The sequence below is a fragment of the Emydura macquarii genome, unplaced genomic scaffold, assembly GCF_026122565.2.
Source record: "Emydura macquarii macquarii isolate MOO-44397 ecotype Brisbane River unplaced genomic scaffold, CSIRO-AGI_Emac_v2 contig_2768, whole genome shotgun sequence".
Lineage (NCBI taxonomy): Eukaryota > Metazoa > Chordata > Testudines > Chelidae > Emydura > Emydura macquarii.
In genome coordinates this window covers 6,255,823-6,282,020 of record NW_027132905.1, presented here as the reverse complement: position 1 = coordinate 6,282,020, position 26,198 = coordinate 6,255,823, and the positions used below count along the sequence as shown (strand labels likewise).

The 26,198-nt window shown below is 43.6% G+C and overlaps 1 protein-coding gene across 1 annotated transcript in view; it reads right to left on the bottom strand.

Annotated features, from left to right (window-relative positions):
- The window catches only part of LOC137165289 (collagen alpha-1(XXIII) chain-like), a 68,281-nt gene extending 43,556 nt beyond the window's left edge, over positions 1 to 24,725 (bottom strand). Inside the window, exons 1-2 of the mRNA XM_067566495.1 lie at positions 24,705 to 24,725; positions 2,243 to 2,269 (exon numbers count right to left, since the gene is read on the bottom strand). The gene's annotated coding sequence lies outside the window, so the exon portion shown is untranslated. The remainder of the gene's footprint in view (positions 1 to 2,242; positions 2,270 to 24,704) is intronic.
- Positions 24,726 to 26,198: the final 1,473 nt, after the last annotated feature.

The window sequence follows — 26,198 nt, the reverse complement described above, 5'->3', positions numbered from 1 at the left end:
GCCAAAAAATACTGAAAACAGCATGGACAATTAATGTTGTTGGTCCACCCTTACTGTTTTCTACTAGTAGTCTTTTTTTCAATGTAGCCCCAGAAATACAGCATATTTGCAGCTGAAATGAAACATTCCCGAAGTGGCTAAGAACAAATATCGAGAACGACTTTGCAATTGAAATGAATGTATTAGCCCCTATTAGCTTTCTCAACAGAGTCACTTTAATGTAGCTTGAAAAGGTTTCAAATGGGGCCCTCTAGTGATCGTGGAAGGAAATGCAGTTTGAAAACACACGTGACCGTTCTTAAATATCCTCTATGGAAAAAAATCATAACTGGCCAAGTTCTGTTAGCATGTTATCAAAAGGCTCTGATTTTATAAAGACAATAAGGAGACATGTACCTGGGTTTCCAATAGGCTTCCAAGTAAAAGAAAGAAGTCAAGAGAACATCTGTAAAAATGGATTCCAAACTATGCCCCATCCCAATACGTCACAAAACACTATTTCAGTAATGAGTATTTCATGCACAGAGACTATTCCAAACTGCTCTGGAGAAACGTACACCCCTACTCAGCAGATTAGCTCCCTGTGTGTATTCAGGGACTTTTGCAATTTTAATAATTTATTATTACTTTTTATTCCTGTTAGCACCCAGCTAAGAGTGTGTGCTTGATTTTCTTCCTACCACTGCATCAATGGAGTTGTTTGTTAAGTTCCAACTACAGGACAATCTGTGCAAACTCATGGAAAGCAATGAGGTTCATTCATCAGATGTTACTGAGAGCATAATTTGGCCTGCAGAATGTGTTTTATTAGAGATGATACAAAAGAAGGAAAGAACCCAACTTTGCTTTCCAATCTCAAGTTGAATTTATAGGGCTGACACTTAGAATAGTACATCTTTTTATCTGTAAACCGAGCACACTGTATATAAAAATTACTTGAGTCAAAAACCACCAAACTCCAGAATGCCAGTGTTATGTTACAGTCGCCTTTCAGAGTACATTCTCACAGAGGCCCTGATCCTCTACAGACTTACGAACATGCTGAACTTTACACACTGTGATTAGTTCCACTGAAGTCAGCAGGGTTTCATCTGGGTTCTGCAGTCTGCCCAGAAGCTATCCTTTGCAGCATAGTTTCTCAACCTGTGGTACGCAAACCCCTGGGGGTACACGAGACACAGGCAGGGGGCACCCAGGGAAAAACTGAGTGAAGGGGCGGGTGGCAGCTTCTGGGGAAGCTGGGCGGCGGCAGCCCGCTGGCCCCAGCTGGGAAGTGAGTGGCAGCTGCTGACTCTTGGGGGAGGCGGGCGGCAGCCCCCTGCTTCCTGCCAGGTCCCAGCTCCGGGGTGGGAGGCAGGAGGCAGCTGCTAGCTTCCGGGGGAGGTCAGAGCCTGATGGCAGCCTCTTGAGTCTCACCAGCTGGGCGGCAGCCACCCGTGCCCCAGCTCCGAGCCAATGGACAGCTTCCAGCATCCTGGCTTGAAGACGGGCAGCAGCTGCCTGCCCACATCCCTGGGTCCCAGCCGGCGCGGAAGCCTCCTCTGCCCCAGCTCGGATTGGGTGGCAGTTGCCTACCTCCCCGGCTGGCAGCCGCCTACAACTTGCCCAGGTGGCAGCCCCCCTCCCTGGCTCAAAGCCCAGTGCCCAGAAAACTATGACAGCCCCAGATTTTACCAGTTACCCTCTTTTCCTGTCTCTCTCTCACCCCTTCCTCCTCTCAAATCTATGGCAAAACATTTGGCCTGGTGCTTTATATTCCCCAGCATTGGCATGCTGCTCAAAGCCTCCTAGCTTTGGCCAACATCATCTTTAGCCCAGGTACATACTTGAGGTGTGCACCCCTGGTGTAAAGGTGGTGACCCTGCCTGCACTAGATCTTACATCTGTCATATCACAGCCTTATATACTCAGCCCTTCTTCCAACGTATGGCTCACATTAGTCTATAACTCTAAAATCCCATGGAATATTAAGTGTTGAGGGTACTTATTAACATTTTCAGAAGTTAGGGGGTACTTGCTACTTAAAAGGTTGAGAAACACCGATTTGCAGGACCAGGGCCTAAGCTGGTAAATCCCAAAGTCTGTCTGCGTTACAAATCACTGAGTGACCTGGTTGTACTGCACCCTGTAATCATTATAATGCACAACTCCATAATAATAGAATTTGGCTCTGCATGCATCTGTCTCATGGAGTAACTAGAAATAAATAAATGGCACATTTGACACTTAGCGCACTACTTACTGGCTTGCCATCCAAACCAAGGGGCCCCTAAAAAGGAAAGCAAAGATACTGGATTACAAAAGGAGATTAACTTGCGAATGCAGCTATTTCAGTCATGCTCTAAAAAAGGCTCTAGCTTAGCGCTAGTGCATTGTTGATTATATTTCTAGATTGTATAGTTTTTCAAGGTTCAATAATAATATTTCTGAAGAGAACAATAAAAATAAGTGACATCAAGTAATAGAGAACAGAGTGTGAAAGGAAACAAAGGATTGGTGGGAAGAATAAGATGATCCGCTTCCGGCACAGCGCTTAGAACTGTCTGGGATTTTTAAAACACTGAGCAGAGCAGCAGCAGCACAGAACCCAGGATGGATCCCACACGTGACTGAGCTTCAGATGTGGGATTTTAATTTTTAAAACAAAAGGTAAAAACATGTTATTAGACCCAAGTTCTCTGAGCCACCTATAGCCCCACATCTTTCCCACTGACAGCAACGGGATCCCGCTGTGGACAGAGGCAGCATATAATATGGTTTTTTAGGCCCCGATCCTGCAGACACATACACAGATGCTTAGCTTCACTCACCAGAATAGTCGCATAAAGTGAGGTGCATGAATAAGTGTTTGCAGGATTGGGGCCTGAGCAATCTTAACTATCCTTTAAATCTCCCCCTTTTAGGACTCCCAAAGGAAATGCACAGTGAGAACTCCGAGTAAAGGCTGATTTATTATTTAAAATCACTTGCTGTGTAATAGATGCAAGCAAACCTTGTCCCTTACATAGCTGTTAAATGTCATTCAACTTGTTAGGCCAAATTGTGCCTGACCCTTGAATGAATGTACATGAGAAGGGGAGTGTGTAGGTCCTGAGCATCAGGCTAATGGTAGGTCCAGAAGAACCTGAGCAAAGGCACTGACTTTAATCTGGTTGTCCTCAATCAGAACAGTTCAAGGGTTGTAGTAAACCCCTGAAAGGACAGTGCTGTTAACGGCTGCTCTGCTTGCCACCCAGATAATGTCAAATCTTCTGTAATTTGATTTGCAAGAACCAACCCTACAACAATCTCCTAAATGGAGAAGGGACTGAGATCCCAGTTCACTTTGGCACCTGCTCAAGTCTCACAGACTTCAAAGGGGCTTAAACATACAACTACCTTTAAGCACATGCTTTAAGTGCTTTGTTAAATAGGAATGGACTTAAACAAGTGTGAAATACCTTGCTGAATCAAGGCCTTAATAGATTAGTTTTAACCAACTGTGCTTTGGAGCAGAGCTATTCTCGTGGCAAAGACTGATCCAGCTCAGCAGCACGGCTTGCAATTCTACAGTAACTTCAGCTGCCCTTCGTGGGTCCACTTGTTGGTCCAAGAAAAAATTAATATCACCCACCTGATCTCCCTCATATCCCGAGACCAACATGGCTACAACAACACTGCAATCAACTTCATGGTTCAGCCTTTTCCCTATGCTGGTGAGGAGATGTCACTATGTTAGGTGAGAAACCCAACTACAAGACTCCGACACAAGAACCATGTGATCTGCATAGTGATACAGAGTAGGGTTATGTCTACACTGCAGACTGAAGTCAATCTACTTTTACTCGCCAAATTTTAGAAGTTGCAGGAGCGTGATCACATCACGCTTTTTGCACCAGACTCTTGCGTCCTCACTCACCACGCTTGGGTTGACGTTCAAAGCAGTGCACTGTGGGTAGCTATCCCACAGTGCAACTAGCCGCAGAGGCTTTTGGGAAGCTTGTCATCCTCCCATGATGCAACATGCTCTCCCCCTTCTTGTCCCAAACAAACTGCACTTTTTTTGCACCATTTTTCTATGCCGCACGCACGCCGTTGCTGGAGAGACATGGAGCCCGCTCAGCTCTGCAATATCATTGCACAAATACCTCATGACTTATCCTGCAGTATTTTCAAGGGCAAGAGGGGAGCCACAGCATGGAAAATAACTATGTTACTAAGGCCGCCCTGGTACAAGCCATAGAGCGGAACAAATTCCTGTTTGCTGCAGGTGGTCATGCACCATCTTCAGTCCATGGAGCACCAGTTCTGGTCCCGGGAAACAAGCACAGATTGGTGGGATCGCATCATTATGAAGATGATGAGCAGTGGCTGCAGAACTTTCGTATGCGAAAGGCCACTTTCTTTGAACTTTGTGCAGAGCTTTCCCCAGCCCTGAAGTACATGAATACTCACTTGAGACCAGCTCTGACAGTGGAGAAGCAAGTGGTCATCGCTCTGTGGAAGCTGGCAACCCCAGACGGCTACCGGTCAATTCGGAGTTGGTAAATCCACCATTGGAGCGGCCGTGATGCAAGTGTGCAAGGGCCATCAATAGATTTCTGCTAAGAAGAGTAGTGACTTTGGGAAACATGCAGGACATAGTGGACAGGTTTGCCACAATGGGGTTCCCAAACTGCGAGGGGACAATATCCTTATCCTAGCACCTGACCACCTTGCCAGAGAGTACATAAACCGGAAGCGATACTTCTCAATGGCGTTGCAGGCCCTTGTGGATAACGGGACGTTTCATCGACATCAACGTGGGGTGGTCTGGAAAGGTGCATGACGTGCGCATCTTTAGGAACTTGGGTCTGTTCAATAAGATGCTGGCGGGCACTTTCTTCCCTGACCAAAAAATAAACATTGGGTATGTGGAAATGCCAATAGTGATCCTGGGAGATCCTGCCTACCTTTTGCTCCCTTGGCTAATGAAGCCCTACACCAGGCACCTGGACAGCGAGATGGAGCGTTTCAATAACAGGCTCAGCAAGTGCAGAATGGTGGTTGAACGTGCATTTGGCTGCTTATAAGCCAGATGGAGATGTCTGTTTACTAGGCTTGACATCAGTGAAAAGAACATCCCATCACTTATATCTGCGTGCTGTGTGCTTCATAATTTGTGTGAAACGAAGGGGGAAAAGTTCCCCCAGGGTTAGGCTGTGGAGACTGATAGGCTGGCTGCAAATTTTGAGCAGCCAGATTCCAGCGCTACACTCAGAACCAACCGTGGAGCACTTCGTCTTCAGGAAGCATTGAAAAACCAGTTTTGCAATGAACTGCATTAATGTGTCTGTGCTGTGCCTTTAGTTCCCATCCCCCACGCTTGCTCTAGCAGCCCCCTCCCCTTTTCTCCCCACCCAAGCTATGAATGAATAAAGACAGATGTTTTTTAAAGCTACAAAGTTTTATTTGTGACCTGTTTTAATGGGGGGAAAGAAGGATAACTTTACATTGTAAAGTGTCACTGTGCAAGCAACTGTGGTTGCATGCAGTTTTTAAAGGGGCTGTCGCGTCTTTCTGCTCACCTCCACTGGGGTGGAGTGCAGCACATACTGCACCCTGCTTACTCTCCTCCTAGACCACTTGATCACAAAGCGGTAGGCAGCAGAGCATTTTGGAGGGGCTGCAGAGGGTGTCTGTCCTGCCGCTGCTCTTCCTGGAGCTCTACCAGACACCTCAGCATGTCGGTCTGATCCCTCATAATACGCAACATCTTGTTGCATATCATGCTCCTGCTCCTGTGCAAATCTTCTGTGTTCCATGTCCATGTCTAGTTTTTCCAGACCAGGACATCCTCCAGGCTCTGAGCTCTGCATCAGCAGTCGCAGAGGCGTTCATTCGTTCGCTGAACATGTCATCTCGCGTTTTTTTTCCTCTGCTTCCTAATCTGGGAAAGTCTGGCATTACAGACATGGTAAGCAAGGGACCCTTGCATCTGTTATAGAGAGGCTTCATTAGCACTAAAATTCACAATCCACCCTTGAGCAAGGAGAGGGATCAGTGGGCTCCTCTGTAACATGTCAAGGACCGGTTTGGGAGGAGGTGGGCAGAACAGATTAGAGGACACTGCGGCTGAATTGTAGTGGCAGAAAACATAGGACAACCAGCGTCCTGACCCATAATGTCCATTGCAACAGTACCTAGCCCTACACCAATACCAATTTACTTGGTACTTCCTCCTCTAAAAGTTGATAGTGTAGTTTAGATTGACAGCCATTTTAAAAGCATGTTTCCTATTAGGTTTAACATCACCATCCCATAGTAATTGTCAGTCATTTTAAATGGAAGCAGAAGCTATTTTCAGACTTTTTAAGAAGTGGGTTTTACTTGCAAAATGAGTAAGATCTGGACTGAAATTGGATAAGGCCCTGCCCACACTATGATTGAGACTGTATTTAAATGGGATTATTTCTAGCATGGTCTCCCAGTCCATTGTGGGGAGGTATTCCCCACCCCGAGAATCCATGTTATAAAATCATGCTGCTGATTACTAGGGGGCTAATCCGTAACATGATACTGGGCAAAAACAATATTCAGGGAAACTTGTTAGGAACATGCCAACAGCCACCATATTTAAGCTTTAAATATGGCTGCAGCTAGATCTGATTTTAACTTTAGTGCAGACCTTTAATGAGAATGGACAGTGTAGGAACAACCCTAAAACTTCTGCCTATTTTTTTTTTTTTTTTTGGGGGGGGAGGAGGGGAGAAGAGAGCGAAAGAAGCAAATCTGCTGTGCTTCCTGATTGTTATCAAACCATTTTACTAGCCCTGGTCATTACATACATCATGGCTTGTGCCCATCTGCACAGGCACAGCCAAACTCAGCAGCAAGCACCTTTTAGAATCCAATCTCCCACCAGAGTTGATTTCCCAATGCAGGGAAAGTGGCGCATGAGTCGGCTTGGCAGGATTAGATTTTTTTATCAATAAATGTAAATAAATACTAATTTTGCTGTACACACACAAACCAAGAAAACCATATTTCCATCAATGATCATTGAAATTTACAGGTAGGCAAAGAAAGAAAAATGCTGCTTGAAAACTTATAAAAATTTTATGTAAGGATATTTACTCCATGTATTTCGACATGTGACGTAGACAATTTCTGTTTCAACGGTTATAAAGCTTTAGCTTTTTTACTCTCAACATGTCATTAAATAATTATTGTCCGATACACCCATAATTTCCCATAGCTGTGAAAATCTAAATAGATAGAAATTGAAAAATGTTTTAAAATAAACAAACAAACATCGATAATATCCATCAACATTATTAAAATCTAATTCTGACAAGCCTATACATGAGGCTCCTGAACTGCAACTCCCATGATGCATAGTGGCAGCCTTTCTGAATTGATATTTTTATTTTTTTCTGACTTCTGGTATAAACATGGAACAGGTTTATTTACTGGATGAGCAGAGATAAGCTCTTTTTGCTGTGGAGAAGCTCACCAGTTTTAGAAGAGGCAGGTACGCTGACAACATGGGAGGAGAGTTTCAATATCATTAACTTGTGTGACTTTATCACAAGTCTTGTGATATTTGGTGTTTGACGTAAAGTCCCAGCTCCTGGAGACAAGCAATTATTGGAGAAACACAACTTTTATTTTTAGAAAGTAAGTTTCTAGATCTCATGGTTGGGAGGACAGACGGACTTGAAAATGTGACCCTAGGGCATCCTAAAAGCAAAAAGGGGGTGGGGCACACTTACAGGTTTTTTAATTAAAACAAAAATCTCATTTTTAAACCAATCTTATTTTGCTGGGGGGAGGAGGGGTGTTACTCATGCTTCTGAATGTCTAGAATTGGTAATGGTAGATTTTCAGAAGCACCTGAGGCAGTTTAGGAGAGGGGGTTAGTCAATTATTTTTTGTCAAGATCCAGATTTCTTGGTATTTCAAGGTACGGGCAACATCCGGACTCCAGAGAAACATTTTTTCACATCCCAAGTGCCCCTGATCAAACAAAGCATCCAATGCTGTGAAATATACCCAGGACCTATTGCCGGGGTAAGTCAATAGGCGGACTGCATGACAAATCCAGACTACCAGAGGCTTTTGACTGGACCACGAAACTCTGGGGGGGCTGTGGGCAGTTAGTGCCGGGGGGAGGGGGGGCGGTGGGGTTGTGGTGCTAATAGAGGAGCAACTGGCCATGTGCTGGTGGGTTTGAGGGGCTGGCACTTGGGCTGACTCGTAATTCGGGAGGGCAGGTATCCACCCTGCGCCTTCCCTAAATGGAGCCCCGCCAGGCAAGCTGGGAGGTGCACCGGGGCTCAGGCCCCAAGTGCCGGCATGCCCCCTGGTCCAGTGAAAAGCCTCTGGTGATCCGGATTTGGACTGGGGGTCGCCTGTTTTGGTTTGGGATCCCCCTGGTTTGGGAGCTCCTGTCCCAGACAGACAGACAGACAGACAGACAATGGGCACTTAGGAAAATAGCTCCCTTAAATACTTGGCAACCCATCATCCATTATTCAGAGAGAGACACACACTAATGGGAAAACACAGTTAAAAAAGGAAAACATTCTCAAAAATTAGAATTCTGAGGTTGGTACAAAGAAGTAGTGCCAGCTGGCAGCTCGAATGCCTGCCCAGTCCCCACAGCGCCAGTCCTCATCCTATACTGCTCTGTGCTCACATGCTGTTGTGGTTGGGGTTGGCAGACAGAGGAGCAGCACTTTCTCCCTGAACATAGTCAATGCTCGCTGTAGGTGCAAGGACTGTCCGGCGAGTCTTGCTGGGCTTGCTGCAATGGATTAGGCAGCCTGTCAGAGTAAGGTGCCAGTGAGTGCTACAATCCAGCTGCCACAAGGAGCCAGAAACTCCTTGGGAGAAGCAGGAAAAAGCCCTTTGGAGAGCCTCCAACCGCGGCAATACAAAGCCATCCTGTTTGTTTTACATGTAGAGACCCCGCTAAAAGCAGCATATTGAATTTTTCGGACTTGATTCTGGTCCCAGTTACACTAACATAACTCTGACTTCATTGTACTTACCCCTCATTAACAGAAATGTTAGCCGGGACTGTCACTTCCCAGGCTTCACTGTGAGAACGTGATTGGTTTTGTTCTGACCAGGCTGGGTGTTCATTAGTCAGCAAGATTGCAAGACCTTGGGGGTACTGGTCCTGTACCCACCCAGGGCTCACCTGACCCATCAGACATCCCCTCTATACTAAGGAGAAAAGTCATGGCAGCTGCAGCTGAGGCAGAGGAGGCTGTTGCTGCAGGGGGGTGGGGTGGAGTAAGGATGTTGCAAACATAAATCTGAGATGCCTCTCTCACCCAGAGGTCTGCAATGAAGAACTAAAGTAAGGTAGCAGGGTGAGTACTTCAGTTTCATTTGATCTTGATGCAACTTCTGTGTATGTAAAAGGCTACATTAGCGTCTCCCAACATTATGAATTAAGTCCCTAAAATCCTATTCTGGTCTGAAAATTCGTAAGTAAGCTCTCCACCTGGAAATGAATTGATCACGTTTTCTCCCTTCCCCCACTTTTGCAGAACTTATTATGTAAACCCCCAAAACTAGATATTATATTTTTTAATGATTGCGTTACTAAAAAAAATTCTTTAATTTACAAAAAAACCTGCACTTGTCATGTTTCATGTCAGAGTATTTACATAAAAACACTTTGACAAAGCAAACTGTATTTTAAATGTAAACGAAAAACGAACCAGTGTGGCATCCCCAAAAGCAGCTCTGGTTTGTTCCCCTTCTTAACATTTTTCGGTATAAATCAATCAAATGTTTTTAATCATTAAAACCACTACAATGAAGAGCTTCGTTCCAAAGCCAATCTGGGTAAATTCCTTATTGCCAGATTTAATAGGCAAAGCCATTTGAATTCAGTGAGGTTCCTGATGTGCATGTGACTTACATTTAAATACATTGCAGATGTTCATAGTTAAGCAAAGATAACTTGCAAATATGAATATTTACACAACAGAGATGCCCCACAGGAAACACAACTGCCCACTGAATAAAACTAAGCCACATAATTTGCTTTATTATGATGATTACTGTAATGCCCAGAGTGTGCTAGGCACTTCACAGACAGATAGAAGATATGGGCTCTACTCCTGAAGGCCCAGACCGCCCCCACCACTACCACAGATACCAGCTCCTACAGTAGCGTCCCACTCAAGCCAATAGGACTTGGCACATGGGTCTTTTCCCCAAGATCAGCCTTAATGCAGAGATGTGCCAACTGAAGAACAGAGCGGCCTACGCGCTACTCTAAGATGTGCCACTTTGTAATAGCAGCCTAACCAACATTACGGTGTTAAGGATGGCTGGAGCACAGTGCATTCTGGCCCTGCTTCCACCCCACCCGATTTCCAAAATACCTGCTATCCCAAGGAGTGAGGAAGGACTTTGTACCAACGGAGGATTCCTCGTTTAAGGTCTCTTTGTGCCATTCCAGCAATGCAAAATGGCCATGCCATGGGTCAAAGAACTGCTCGGCAGGACTTGCACACAAAGTAGCAGCACAAAACTTACGTCATATAAAAATGCAGCAGTGATGCCGTCAGAGTTATGTGCAGACCTCTGGCTCTTTAAGGAGGCGAGGGAGATATTTACTTTGAAAAATAACGGCAGGTGTGAAGGAAGAGGAATTTTATCACAGAGTGACAGAGGTTTTGAAGCTGGCTACAGTCCCAGCATAACATAAAACAAGACTTGTGTGGACAAATGGCCACGCTCCAGCCAATGTACTGTGAGGATAATTCATTCCTCATTGCATGGACTCTCTCTGTCCTGACAGTAAATTAAGCAGAAAGATTTATGTCTCTACCATTACTGCACCAGTGCTTAGAGAGAACACCACTTTGCATCTGCTGTACAGCTTTGAAAAGACATTTACTACTCTCTAACCAACGATTACAGGGAGGGATTAAGCCACGGTGCTGTGCACACAGTATCAGCTTGGTAGTTTATGCATTTCTCCGTTTGACAGGAAGGCAAGATATCATGGGAATAGGGAATAAATAAGAAGTGGTTATTTATTTAAACAGTCATATTATTGGAATGAAAGCTACTTCACGTCTTTGTTCAAAGGTCGCCAGCCCCATCACCATGAAAACAGAAGGAGACAGTAATTACAACGAATAGAGACTGCTCTCTCACATTTGGAAGTGATGCTTGATTTAAGGCCGCCAAGGGAAGTAAATGCATTTCACAGAGCCTGGGGCTTCTTAAGGTATTTGCACAGTATTTCACTTAACTTTATTCCTAAGACAGCAACCTCTCTGCACACGGCCTAAAATAAGGAAAGGCACTGAAAATAAGATGTTTGCTTTCATTATCTATGTGATCAGCAAGTCAACTTGTTATGATAAATTCTGGGGACAAATCAGTGTCGCTTTTGTTTTGTAGTTATACTTCTATTTTGAGCCACCCAGAATAAAGGAAATAGTTACCAGATGATTGTTCCCTCGGACTAGGTGCACAAATATTTACTGAGGAGTTGCTTTCTTGACAATCTATCACCTCAAGCACATGGTCCTATTATTATCCCTTTTGGGCATTTCTGGTGCTGTTCTGGGTAGAGTCACGGCCAGTCTCTCGCTGCTCAGCTAACATATTATATATCATTTTAAAGTGTGAGGGAATTATGGGTTCCATGAAATCCATCATCCTGGACTCCTGAAGCCCTGCATTCAGGATCATATACGACCGCACAGTTGGAAGGAATCCAAACAAACACTTTAAGAGCTTTGTTTTCTGGTTTGAAAGGGATTCTTTGAGCAATATTGAGAACAAAGCCCTCCACACTAACAAGACGGCTTCTAAAGTATTCCCTGCGGACTGGGTTGCAGCCATCATCTTGCATTTTTCTTGGGAAAGAGTAAATCCTCTTGGGTCCATGAGACTCTCCATATCTCCTGAGCTTTCCTCCCAGGCTTACCACATTTTCCTGATGGCGCTGCGTTCCATGCCAGAAGGAAGGAGCAATAAGCTCTCTCCCCACAGAGGTATCAGATGGCACATTACCAAACGACCTTTGATACGGGAGAGTTCTGCATTAAACGCAGCAGGTTAGAATTCCTTACTCTGTTTCCAGGAAGATACATACCCAGACTGCTGGGCTCCGCGTATCAGTTCCCTGATGGAAACAGAGCAGAAAGTAACAGCAAGTTGCTAGCATCAATACCCATGATATAAAACAGACTGGAGAACTCTGCATCTAAGCTCAGCCATTGCTGAGGTTGTGATATTTAATACAGGGTGTCTAGTCAAACTGTTGCTAGAATCCAGTGTCGCAGCTTTTCATGCTACTTCGGAGGACGCGTCACTCGGTTCTATCTAAGGAGCAGACACACCTGTCACAGAGGACCAGCTAGTATGAAACAGGGCAATCAAGGCCAAAAGACTTCACTAACACAAGGACAACATTCAAACGTTCATTTTACTGAAGTAGCCTGTGACATCTCCTACCTGGATACCCCAAATCTACTCTCGGCTCTCTGTCTTCATGAGATTGTGGAGGACATGATTAGGACATGGGCACAGGACAATGGTTTTATTATTATTATTGCTTGGGTGGGTGTGTTCTTCCAAAGCGTTACGGAAAACATCTGGAAGTATATTGCTAAATATCAAAAAGGCAGTGAGCCGAAAATGCAAAAAATTCTTGAATCCAGAAGCTATAGGGGGCTTCTGGGTTGGTGAATGGGGCAGTGATCTTGAGTAGGCCTGGCACTAAATGTTGATCTATCTCGGCAAGAAGAGTGAATAGTTCCCACAACAGAACAATTTATTTGAGTTGTGGCAGCTTATAATTAGCTCATGAATCAAGTCACTTTAAGCTCTGAAAGGAGAGCTGCCCCCTGCCACCCTCACCCCCCCAATCTCTCAGCCATGCCACATCTTCTCCTCAGCTGCTGAGCTTCATTTCAGAAGCCATAGCTCACTCATCTGTGCATCACATTGCACCAATTTTCCTCTAGAACAACAAAGTGCTTTTATGGGGGAACCAGTCCCAAGGCTCCCCTCAAATTTCTGAGATTTGAAATGACTTCCATGTGTGCTATGCAATTTTTTTCAAGTGTTTAAACCTTGGCTGCTATTTTACCTAATGCCCATACACAGAGGAGGGGACAGATTCTGTGCTGTTTTAAACTCAGGTAATCCACTGTTTTGGAGCAGTGTTTCAAAGAGGCGTTTCATCCAGGCACTTAATCTCTTGACTCCTTTTATACGCTGTATATTTTCTCCCCAGTCCTTCCTCGTTTTTCCAATACTGCTAGATTCCAGCTGGGTTTCCTCCACATTGCTGCTTATCAGTAAATCTTCAGCTTTCCTTTGGCAAAAAGCAGAACCTCCAACACAATTTCCACGCACAAATCACTGGAAGTAGGAAAGCAGACAACAGTGGAGTAGAAATGGCTGGGTAGCAGTATTCCAGCATATCTGCTGCTCCTCACAAACACAAATAGGGAACCCAAAACTGGTAGCATGAGTAGCAGAGAGAAAAGTAGGGTATTAGGTTGTAGAATACTAGGCTGGGGATAGGCACCCAACATTTAGCTTGAGTAAACATTTGTCTCTCAAGTCTGTTGAGTTTCTGGGGTAGTCAGTGCACTTTGTACTGGTGGGGAGGAGCAGGCTGGAGACAGGTTGTAAGTATCAGTGATCCCTGGCTGGGGACTATGGCAGTACCGTGGTCTAACGAGGTAAAAGGAGAGATTTCATAGCAAGCTCAGGTTTGAAGACAAAAAACCTCACTAGGATTTGGGGTTTATTTCAGAAGTTCTGGTTGAACCAAGAAAACACATTTGGCTGAGGACTCTGTATTCCTTCCAGGCTGCACTACAGCAAGTGAACTCCAAAACAAACACACAAGCCAACAAAAAGAGCAGCTCTAATGTTTCTTCAGAACTCCCTCCCTTGATGTCTGGTCCGTGAAACCACTTTTTCCTCTTCCCATGGGCAGAAGCTAGCCCACCCCTCTTTAAAGGGCTGAGCCTAACCAGGTCCAGATGCACCTAATCAGCTCCCACACTAGGAGCATCTCCTTGAACTGACTCTCTGAACTCTTCCTGGAAAGGTTAGTCAAAAAACCCAAGCCTCCATCTGGCTTGATACGGTTTCCTCCGAGGGGCACCACCAAGATGTGGCATGGTAGGGTTGAGGAGTCCCCCAGTAAGGACCACTTGAAGACCTAGGTGTAATGCCACAAGGAGGGAGAGAGGACCAAGATTTGGCAAGTCTGGAGAGTGCCCTACCAGCCCACGTTCCGCCAGCATTATCGGTACTTTGGACGCATGAGCACCACATTCAGAAAGAAAATGGCAACGGATTGGGCCAAATTCATCCCTGGTGTAATTAAATGGACTTCAGTGGAGTTGCACCTTTGGTCTGATGATATATGAATCATATATACCTTCAGAACCAGAGAAAGCATTTATGCTTGGTGTCAAAAACCTACCTCTGTTACCTGTACCGAACGCTCGTCACCACAAACCTCCGTCTACTACAATCATCAGTGCCAAGACCCCCACTGCCTTGTTATGCACACTGAAAGAAACCAGGGATCAGAAAGGCTACACGAATATAACTGTAATTTCCTACTAGCGTGAGATGGAGGGCAGTTTTGATTTCCCGATGGGAGAACCATCCCTAAATCCAGTAGAAACAACCTGCTTCTCCAGAAAACTGGTTTTACAAAATTAAAGTTGTCCCCACTTACATTATTGTTAAACGAACACAGGGGAGAAATTCACAAGTACATTTGAGGGTAACTTTCTGCTTAAAGAGTTTTTCTAAAATGACATGTCACTGGACCTGGGCACAGAGAAATAAACTTTATACTAAAAATACAGTGAAAGAGAATACAACTGATGGGAGTCCATTGCCTTATAAAAATGCTCGTTTATGCCACTCGTATAGGTAACCCCATTGAAGTAAATGGAACTTGTGTGAGTAAAGCTATTCAAACGGGTGTTTACAAGATCGGGCCTTAAATTACAGTGTTAGGAACCAGGGTGAAGCTACCTAGGAAAACTAAGTGTTTAACACAATAGCCAAAGTCCTCATTTAAAGGAGACACTGGTTCCAGCACATAAAACACAAATGATGTCTTAAAATACGACGAATTAAACATCTGAGTGGTATGCTATTTCATACACAGAAGAGTTTGTGGCTCCACACTACCTGCAGCTCTGCTTCAGACAAACAGTTGCATCCTGCTTAATACACTAAAGGGGATATCTTGGTTTATTAGAACTAAGCGATTAACACACATATGTTGACAATTCAACAAATTATCAGACTGTGAAGTTGTGAGTAACTTCTAAATTCCTCCCTAAAAGCAGCTCATTATTGCGTCACTGCTGGCATTCATGCATCTTCCTCTTCAAAAAGTCTAGCTAATCGGGTGTCTTGGAGTGTGTGCTTTTCTGGTACATTAATAGAGTGCCCGTAATTAGGAATGGGGGTTTCCTGAGGATTTATTCCTTGGCATGTTATTCATTTCTCGTAGATCAGCCTGTCTACAATCTTAACACATTTACTGGGTCTTACATAGGCTTTCCTGTGCTTAGCTATCTATACAAATGGAAATTCCTAAGAGCTCAGGAAAAAAACTCAATTGGTTCCGGCCAAGGTCTAAAGCTGCCCTCAATTCCATTATTCCGCAGTTCTACAGAGCTTCTGCATTAGGCAACTTACTAACGGAGATCAAGTTCCTTTTTTGCATTTACTCCTTTCCCTTCCAGATGTAAGCTGCACAACATTAGGCTTCGCTTTTTGTCTTTAAAATTAAATTAAAAACCAAGTTTACCTCCCTTGCATGTTGCGTTCCAGTTATATTTCTACATACATATAACTGACTTCAGTGGAATGAATGACTTTAGGGTTATAGCAGTGTACCCAAAAGAAGATTTTATCCCACTGTAAATGATTGTAGCCCACTGTATCTTTAAAAACTATTACATTTATTTATTTTTAAGGAATTCTCATCTGCTTAGTTACAGCACATCATTACTGAGGTTGATTGTAATCTCACAAGCATGGCTCTTACCAATGAAGAAATATTTCAGTAATTCATCTGGAACAATTAATTTTTCATTGGACAGTTATTCAGTGAATGGAAAAAATGGCCCTATGTGAAAAAAGAACTAAATGTAGTCTCTTTTTGTTCTGTTTGTATAGAATCTAGCACAATAGTCCATGACTAGGGGTCATAGGGACTATTGCAGTAAAATAGCAAATGCAATTGACTTTTTCTCTATATATTTTATTTTATTGAACAATTTTGGGTGGGATCAACCATCAACAGATTCTATTAGCACAAGTGTCCAACATAAGCAAAGGAGGTTGTTACTACAGAGATTTAGGATATTGTATTAGTTTGGGAGAGGTCTCTGAATTTCACCCATGCCTTTATTGTGATTCCTTGAGTTTCTTAAAAATCAATAAAAAGCTGCAAAAGTTCCAACTGGCCATGAGTCAGAACGTAATTCCTGTCCGTTTTCCTTTTCCTGCTCTGGTCATTTCTCAGAAGCTCCCATCATAGTAAGAAATGAGTTAGGTTCACATGATGCATTTATGACAACTACGGTTTAATAAAACTCTCTCAGAATCAAAATTACAAACTGAAAGAACCAATTAACACCATTCAACTACAAAGAATCACTGACGTTGCAAGGAAAATTTAGAAAAATAGGAGATTATTACACTGCATATTTTCAGTAATCTGCTCCCTCCGTGCTTTCTATTAAGAAGGCCATTTGTAAGAAAACAGACTCTGTTCTTGAATTCGTCTGATCCTGGTGCTTCTTTCCCACTCAAAGCCATAATCCTCCAATCTGCAACATCACCATTAGTTACTGTGAGATTATTATGAAGTTACAGAAGGATGATGACATCAGGCGAGGAATAAGCAGCAGAACAAAGACTCCTGCAGAACAAAGACCCCAGCTTCAAAGGTCCCCTGAAATGAGAAACGAAAAACCCAGTCCAGAAATATAAGAGAATCGTTTCTTGGCAGTAGTGATGGGTCTGACTCAAACGTCCTGCACACACTCATTACAGAACATAGTACTTCCCTGGAAACAGTCCCATTGATTCCAATAGGACTATTCATGGCTGTAAGCATTATTCATAGGCTATGTCTTCACTGCCGTCAGATCGACTTATCTGGATCGACTGAGTGGTCAGTGAAGACCCGCTCAGTCGATCCAGAAATCGACGTATTAAGACCACCTTCTCAAGTGGCATAGCGCTGCGTCAATGGGAACATGGTTCCCATTGGCACAGTGCAGTGAAGACCGCGCGCAGAACAGAAGCACAGAAGTCGACGGGAGTTACACAAGTTTTTTGCGTAGTTCGCGTAACTCCGGTTGACTGCTGCCGAATCTCCGAGGTAAGTGTAGACAAGCCCATAGACTTTAAAACCAGAAGGGACCATTATGATGGTCATTATTCCAGCCAAAGAATGACACCCAGAGGCTCCTGCATTCAGCTACTACACTGTGTTTGAAGTAGAACGCATCTTTTAGAAATGTTCAGTTGTGTCTGCAGGACCAGGCCTTAAAGAGGGACTCTCTGATGTGAACATGCAGTCATTTATGAGTGGAAAAAGAGTATTTTCTCCATTCAGACGAAGCCTCTTATTATGGAGACTCCTCTGTGCTGTAGTTTAATTGGGTAGAGATGCATGTGACAAGTTTTCATGGCTTTGCTATTACATTTTCCAGGAAAGACATTCATTTTACAACTTGCTAATTCTAGCTGAAGGGCTCAATGGAAATTACTTAGGATTTAGATAGTTATGAGTTTGCTTCCTACCCAGGGTTTAATCTCAATCTTGCTATGCAACTAAAGTGGCTGTTACTATGTGAAACAACATATTAAATGTATAGACAGTACATCATCATCATTACACAGACCTAGGCTACACCGTACACCAGTATAACTATGTCCGCTGGAGGTATGATTTTTTTCCCTTTCACCAAAATAGTTACACTGGTACAACCTGTAGTGTGGACACCATTATACCAGTTTAAAGGGGTCTCCCACCAATATTGTTTATTCCCCTTTTTATAAGGGAATACTGTACATACACACACCATTTGCATACAAACAAGCAGCAGACTGACCAGGTGCAGGAAGCAGTGTACTCGCTGGATTGGACATTGGATTGAAAAATCAAGAAACCCGAATTTTATTCCCAGCTGTGTCCCTAACCTGCCGTGTGACCGTGGGCCAATCACTTCTCTGTGTCTCTTTCCTTTCCCATTGTCGTCTGTCTTATTTGGTTAGACTGAAAGCTTGTGGGGCAGGGACTGCCTAGCACAATGGGGCCCTGATCTTGGTTGGAACCTCTAGGCAAGTTTGTCATACCATGCTTTAGAAAAAGGAGATGGCTTGCCAAAACGATCTGAGTTAGTTTTACTGAAGGGACTGGAACGTTGCATGGCTCACTAGTGTCTCTGGAGGATGTTAAGCAATGCTACCAAAGCTTGACATCTTTAAATCAGCAGGTCCAGATAATTTGCATCCAGGGGCTTTAAAAGAACTGGCTGTGGAGCTGGCTGGACCATTATCGTTGATTTTAAACACTGAAGAAGTTCCAGAAGATGGAAAGAAAGCTAATATTGTATCCATTTTTATAAAAGGGTAAATGGAATGTCCTGAGTAACTATAGGTATGTCAGCCTGGCTTTGGTCCTGGGCAGGCTAATGGAGCAGCTGACTGGGGATTCGATTAATAAAGAATTAAAGAAGGGTCATGCAATTAATGCAAATCAACATGGCTTTATGGAAAATAGATCCTTTCAAACTAACTTGATTTTTTTAAGGAGATTACAAGTTAGGTTGATAAAGGTAACAGTGTTGATGTAATACACAGACTTCTCTAAGGTGCTTGAGTTGGTAGCACAAAACATTTTGATTAAAAACTAGAACGATATAAAATTAACATGGTACACATTAAATGGATTAAAAACTGACTACCTTATAGGTCTCAAAATGTAACTATGAATGGAGAATAGTCATCAAGCAGATGTGTTTCCTATGGGGTCCCCTAGGGATCAGTTCTTGGCCCTATGCTATTTAACATTTTTATTAATTACCTGGAAGAAAACAGAAAATCACCACTGACAAAAATCTGCAGATGACATAAAAATTGGGGGACTGGTAAATAATGAAGAGAACAGAACACTGCTTCAGAGCAATCTCGATCATTTGGTAGACTTGGTAAAAGCGATCAATATGCATTTTAACATGGCTAAATGTAAATGCATGTAATCCAGAAACAAAGAATGTAGGCCAGGCTTACAGGATGGGGGACTCTATCCTGGGAAGCAGTGACTCTGAAAAAGATTTGGGGGTCATGGTAGATAATCAGCTGACCATGAGCTCCCAATGTGACACTGTGGCCAAAAGAGCTAATGTGATCCTGGGATGCACAAACAGGGGACTCTCGAATAGGAGAAGAGAGGTTATATTCCCTCTATATGTGGCACTAGTGTGATCACTGTTGGAATTCTGTGTTCATTTCTCATGCCCACAATTCAATAAGGATGTTGATAAATTGCAGAAGGGTCAGAGAAGAACCACGAGAATGATTAAAGGATTAGAAAACATGCCTTAGAGTGCCAGATTCCAGGGGCTCAATATATTTAGCTTAACAAAGACAAGATTAAGCGGCGACTTGATTACAGTCTATAAGTACCAACATGAGGAACAACTACTTAATAATGGACTCTTCAGTCTAGCAGAAAAAGGTGTAACATGATCCAATGGCTGGAAGTTGAAGCTAGACAAATTCAGAGTGGAAATTTAACAATGAGAATAATTAACCATTGGAACAATTTACTAAAGGGTCATGGTGAATTCTCCATCATCAACAATTTTAAAGTCAAGACTGGATGTTTATCTAAAAGATCTGCTCTAGGACAGACATGATCACAATAGTCCCTTCTGGCCTTGGAACCTCTGAATATACAAATCACGGAGATAGAACAAAATACAAATCATTTGTGAAGAGAAGCAATATTTCTGATTTGTCTCGTTTTCACTGATTCTGGCATTCTCCCTTTAGTCCCAGACACACTACTGGGTATTTATTGTAAGAACTATGATAGTCAGACACTGCTATTGATGGCCCTGGTAGTCTATAGTGGGGTTTCATAACATTTCAGAAAATAAAAAGAACTACAGCTATGCTGATCAAAGAAAACGTATTATGGCCCTGATCCTACAAAAAACTTCTCATGTGCTTAACTTTGCACACTTCAATGGGACCACTCACTGCATGCAAAGTCTTTGTAGGATCCGGGCCTACAACTGCACTAGTTAGACATATTTGCTGTTAACATGCTTCCATTCATTGTATGGACAGGGCTTCAGAGTAGAATAAATAGAAAAAGTCAAAGTTTTATAGTATTTGAATGAGGAGTTTTTCTAGGAAAAACTTCGATGTAGACCTGCTCCAGGTCTAATCTGACAGACTTTTAGACATTGGGACGTAGCCTAAAAACCAGGGGGTGAGAGTGATCTACGGGAGAAAACAGTACATTAAAACTCAATTTTTTTAGTTCTCCAGGCAGTAGGGAGAAGCAACAGTACCCCAAGGTGGTCGCTAATCTTCTATCCTACTCACTATCATTAAAATCCAGTCAGAGTCCTGGATTGAGTCAAAGTGCTTCACAACAGTAACAATGCATCTCTAGAGGATTCAGTGACATGGGACAATAACAATCCCAGGCATTATGAGAATGTCAAGAGAGGATAACAGTTGGCAGCACACATCCCATTCATCCATCCCAACAGATGGACAGAGGACGTTTTATCCTCTTTTAAACTCATGCGACAGACACAAAGCCAAAATGTCCTTCTACCACAACAAGGCCCCGTTATTGAAAATATCAGGGCAGCTTTTGTTGCTTATTTTACTGTCAAAACTTAGGCCATGTATATAACCCCCTTCCCCCAATGGCCTGCATTGTAGAGAGCTGCACTGTACCTGAAGGCAAACCACTGAACTGATCTCACCACCACGGTTTTCCCATCTGTATATCATAAATTCACAAAAGGGCTTCCTGACACAATGATGATCACTACAGAGACTGCACATGAATTCAGGTTTCCGTACGCAGTGGGAGACACTTAGAGGACAGAAAGCAAGCGAGCCAGCCAACTAATCTCTTTTTTATAAACCACAAATGAGTAACAGAGTTAACCACAGACCACCCCCCAAACATCTACCTGTTCAGAAGTGACTAAATCATTAGACCAGTTTGACTAAGCAATTGGACGTGATGGAGGCCACCGTGAGCTGCTACTGAATGAGACACGAATGCCTGCTTTTATTTAATCTAATCCCTTTCCTCTCCAAAGGGCACTGTACTCTTCAGAAAAGAAATATACGTTTGCCTCCTTATTAGTTAAAGCTACTTATTGTGCTTAGCTTATGGCTCTGCGAAAGCAGCCGTTTAGGGTTCGCCTGAGTTTTGGCAAGCATTACTGGCAGGTTTGGCTCACCCAGTTTTGCAACTATTTTGAATAGGAATTTAAAGTGAAACTGCATGGGGGGAAACAGCATCCACAGTGGGGCTGCTACAGGCCCCTCTCCTCATGTAGAAAGGAAGGCAGGAGGTGGGGAAGAGGTGGAACCTTGACTCTGTTTCCCACCCTCTCTCCCCACAACGCTCTGACCAGCAGAGCTGTGGTGAGGGGTGAACCAGGAAGGGGGAGTGTGACCAGCGTGCTCCCTTAGGGCAGATTGTAAGGTTATATCCCAGCACTATGTAATTATAGTATTTATTTCCTTCCACCATTTCCGGTTTTCAGGAGCCTGTGACTAAAATAGCACTCGGCAGTGCCAAAAATATCATTGGGATAAAAAAAACCAAAACAATCTTCCCCAGGAGCTGCACTAATTCATAAATGGTGAGTCAGCATCCTGCTGAAGAGGAAAGTCGTTCTCAAAATTGCTATTGAACAGTCCAATTAGAGCAAAACCTTCATGCTTAATCTTTAATAAATTAAATTCTTAACTTCTGATAAGCCATTTAAGCATTTCTGTGAACTGCTGTTTGGTCATGTTCACTGTTCTTCAGAAAGATTTCTGCTGGCTGCTCCCTGGCACCGCCCCGTTTGCAAAGATTTGTCCTTGTAGACATGAACGCTCATTCTGGGGCTGGCATTTCTCCCTGGTCATGACGACTGGGTCCCTTTGATGGGGGAGGGATGATGTGTAGGAGGTACCTGAGGCCTTGCCATCAATGCTCCTCTGGGCAGAAAGTGGAATGAGCTTGAGGGAATTTGCTACACTGTCTCTGGGTTGTTCTTAGAAACCTTTTCCATGGCTATGAAGAGGTTAACTCCCAAGCTCCTGTCATCTGCAAAGCATTACCACAACCTTGGAGCCACTGGTAATCCTGCCAGCAAACATCCTCTCAAGTCCTTATTCCTGAGTTCACACGGCCCTCGGAAACCACTCTATACAGAGCAGGGGTGTTTTGTGGCAGCCAAGCCCTCAGCTCCTCAGGAAAAGTCCATGGTTCTATGTGTGGGCAGGAGCCGGGGCTGATATGGTCAGAGCAGGAGCTGCAGAGGTAGAACAGGTTTTAAGAGGGAGAGTCGCTTAATTTTATGTACAATTTTGACAAAACACCAAGTGACTTTGGACATTTGTAAGACTCCTCACGCTAGATGTTGGTGTAGTGCAGGAGTAGTCAATAGGCGGACCACAGACCAAATCTGGACCATCAGACAGATGCTTTTGAATGGACCCTGAAATCTTTTTATTTACTTATTGGGTTTTTTAAAAAAAATATTATTTTCTCTGGAGTCTGGACCTTGTCTATAATTTGGCCAAGAAATTTGGATCTTGACAAAAAATTATTGACTACCCTGGTGTAGTGGATACACAATGGTTACCATGAAAAGGCCAAAAAACTGGCCAGCAGTTATTTTCTGTGCTAAGCACAAGAATTGCTACACTCTGTCAACATTAGAAAACACTGACCATTTAAATAGACACACACACACACACCCCTGCACGGCCCATCAGCAGCAGGCACTGAACCTGGGAATCTTAAAGCATGCGCCTCTGCTTGCCTGAGTTAACAGACCTACGTCTATTAGACAAGGTTGTAGCAAGCTCATTAACCGCTATATGCAACCAGCCACCACTTGAGGGGGACAGGCACCACACTGAATGGGTGTAGATTACATGAGCAGCAGTTGCAATTTCCTCTGGAAATAAGCAGTCTGATCAACTATAAATTATTATAAAGAAGCTTGCAGGTCTCCTACTGTTCCTTTCAGAATGGGTTTTTATACTGAGTTTAATTTATTAAAACCAACTGGAAAGGCAACTACATACTTTCCTGTTATTGAGGTAATGGAATAAAAGGCTTGTCCTAGAAATTAATTTACTATTACATTTCCCAATCTGGGAGGCCGGCGTCCCTGAAGAAATCTCTGATCTTTTCCCAGGGGAGGCTCAAAAACAAGTCCAGGGGAAAACGAGAAGTGGAATAGCTTTTCATTTTCTCTTGAGTCATTTTCACTTCGGCCGGCCCTTTACTGCACACTGAAAATTTCTGCAGTTTGCATGAGTCCAAAGTGGAATCAAACCAGAGCAGGAGAAGGAAGAAAAAGAGAAGGCGCATTTCCCGAGACCTTTTAAAAAGATGTCAGTGGGAAGGGGTAGCCTGAATAATTTTCTGTCCCTTAGAAGAGGAATAGCAGCATAAATATCAAGAAACCCGGACAGATTCAAGCAGAGTGTACAGCCTGAACTTTATGTTATTCACAAAAGCAGTTGAAAAACTGTGGTGCCCTGTAAGACTAACGGACGTGCATTGTGATCTTCACTCATTGTACACGCGGCATACGTGTGGAGCACAATAGGTGTTTAAAAATGCACAGTAGCTACACAACAGGATAAAGGGGCCAATGTAAATCCACAGTCTGGGATTTGGCCAGGACAGGTTAATGTTCCTAATCTTGCAGTTAGTGTCACGAAGTCATTCACAGCCACAAGGAGCCAGGGCCTTGGTTGAATCTCTCCTCAAAAAGATGGCACCCTCTGCTGAGCAGCATCCATTAGCATCAGTGTAAGCGGGAACAGCACCACATACTGAACTACCAACACTGCTGCCTACAACTCCTGGGTTTCCCCTAAGTGGTCCAATTTCCAGGTACTAACCCAGCTCACCATTGCTTGGCTATGAGATCACAGTTGGAGGTGCTAGGGATACACATGCGGTAACACCGCAGAAGAGAACAGTTGGGGAAATGTTTAGATGTAGATACGTCAAGGCTCGTTTTCTGCAATCTGTGCATTGTCTTCAGCCAGTCAACATTCAAACTAGGTCCCTCTACAGCGGAGCTATGACATGGGGATAAATCCCAAGGGCCTCACTCAGTTTCTACTCCAGCCAGCTCTCAGTGAAGCCAATGGGAGTTTGCTTGAGTAAGGGCTCCCTAAAAACATGAAGGGAGTCAGGATTAAGCCAATAATCATTAATATAAAATACACACTCTGCTCTGGAGCTTTAGGATGAAATCCCTTAAATATTGTAATTGCTGAAGGAAGAGAATAGAAAAGAAAAAAGAAATCGAGACAGGCCAAGAGAGTGAAGGCTGATGGTGAGAGACAGAGAGTGAAAGAGGAGGTGTGGCTTAGAACAGAGTAAAATACAAACGGAGTGGCAGAGTTACCGGGTAGCCATCTCGTCCTGACTGTCCCTGTGAGGAGTGAATAAGCGAGATAACAAGAAAAAGGTCAGTCACAGTTGTACTCTCAGCAGCATGACAACACATTGCAATATGTAAAAGTCAGAGCCGGACCCCGCCCCTGCAGCACCCTATGCAGCAGGAGGCACAAGGACTCAGCAACATTAAGGTGCAGCCTCTTACAAGAGGAACTTTTCCTACTGGAGGGGAAACTGACATGGGTGTAAATCAAATACAAGTCTATTCACCGGTCAGTTGTGTTTGACTTTTTGTATACATTTCCTACTTACCAAGGGCTTTGCTCCCACACACCCCTCCCCTCCTCTCATGCAGTCCTACAGCGGAGTCAGATACACATTGCCATGCCCTGCTACAGGCCAGAGGCAGAGTTCCCCACAGAAGTGATAAGCAGCATTACTCTGCATTAAGCAAACTGATGGCAAGATATGGACGTGCCTTGCCACGCTGCCCCCTCCGTGTTGGGGACCCTTTCTTAAGAAGAGTAATGGGAAGAAGCAGGAGAAGCCTTGGCACTGTGTCTCTGTTTGTGTGAATGGTCTTGTGTCTCCTGGTCTGTGAAGACCTCAGGAGAATCTACAGGATTAGGGGTCAAATCTGTGAGCTGGGGCAGTTCAGCAGTGTGTGGGGACAAACCCCGAGCCCCACCCTGACTTGATGGAGGGACTTGAGGAAAACACTGCTGTGAGGATTTCCCTTCTCCAAATCCCCCCTTCCATTGTTTTTTCCATGGGAGGGGTTGATTTCCCAACCCTGCTCAGTATTTTGCATCTGTTTCAGGTGACGCTAAAATAGAAGCTGGGCTCTACACAGAAAAGATCTTATTTAATCATTGATATCTGCAACATCAGCAAAAGGAAACAAAACACAGCTGGCCCGGGACATTTCTCATTTTCTATTCTTCTTGTTTTTCCAAAGGGGTGTTTGCAGCTAGATATATGGTTAAACATGCAGTTAGCTACCCACCTGGATAGACAAACAAGTGGACATATAGCTGCCCTGATGAATGTTGTAAACAGGAAGTTAAACAGATTCCAAGTATGGAGCTGTTAAATAGCAGGGTTATATCTAGCACAGCAATGTCATGCGCCACTATATGCATGGACTTTATTGGCATGATGTTATTATACAATGGTAGGTGCATCCATACATTTCTTATTGCATCAACTTTCTGTATTTTCTCCTCAAGTTTCCTCCAGTCTAAATACAGTAGCATTCACATCTACCTAAGAGACACTGCAGCATTTCACACACACTCTACCGAAACGTAGGTTCTTCCAGGAACAAGACATTAATTACAATAACAACTCATTTAGCAGCTCATAGACTTCAGAGAAAATATACAGTGAAATTTTTATGAAGGTTCATGGTCCTGGACAACTGAAGCATAAAATATGTAAACACTGTAATTCATAACCCTTATACACTGGTAAGTTTCCATGATCTATACCTTAATACATA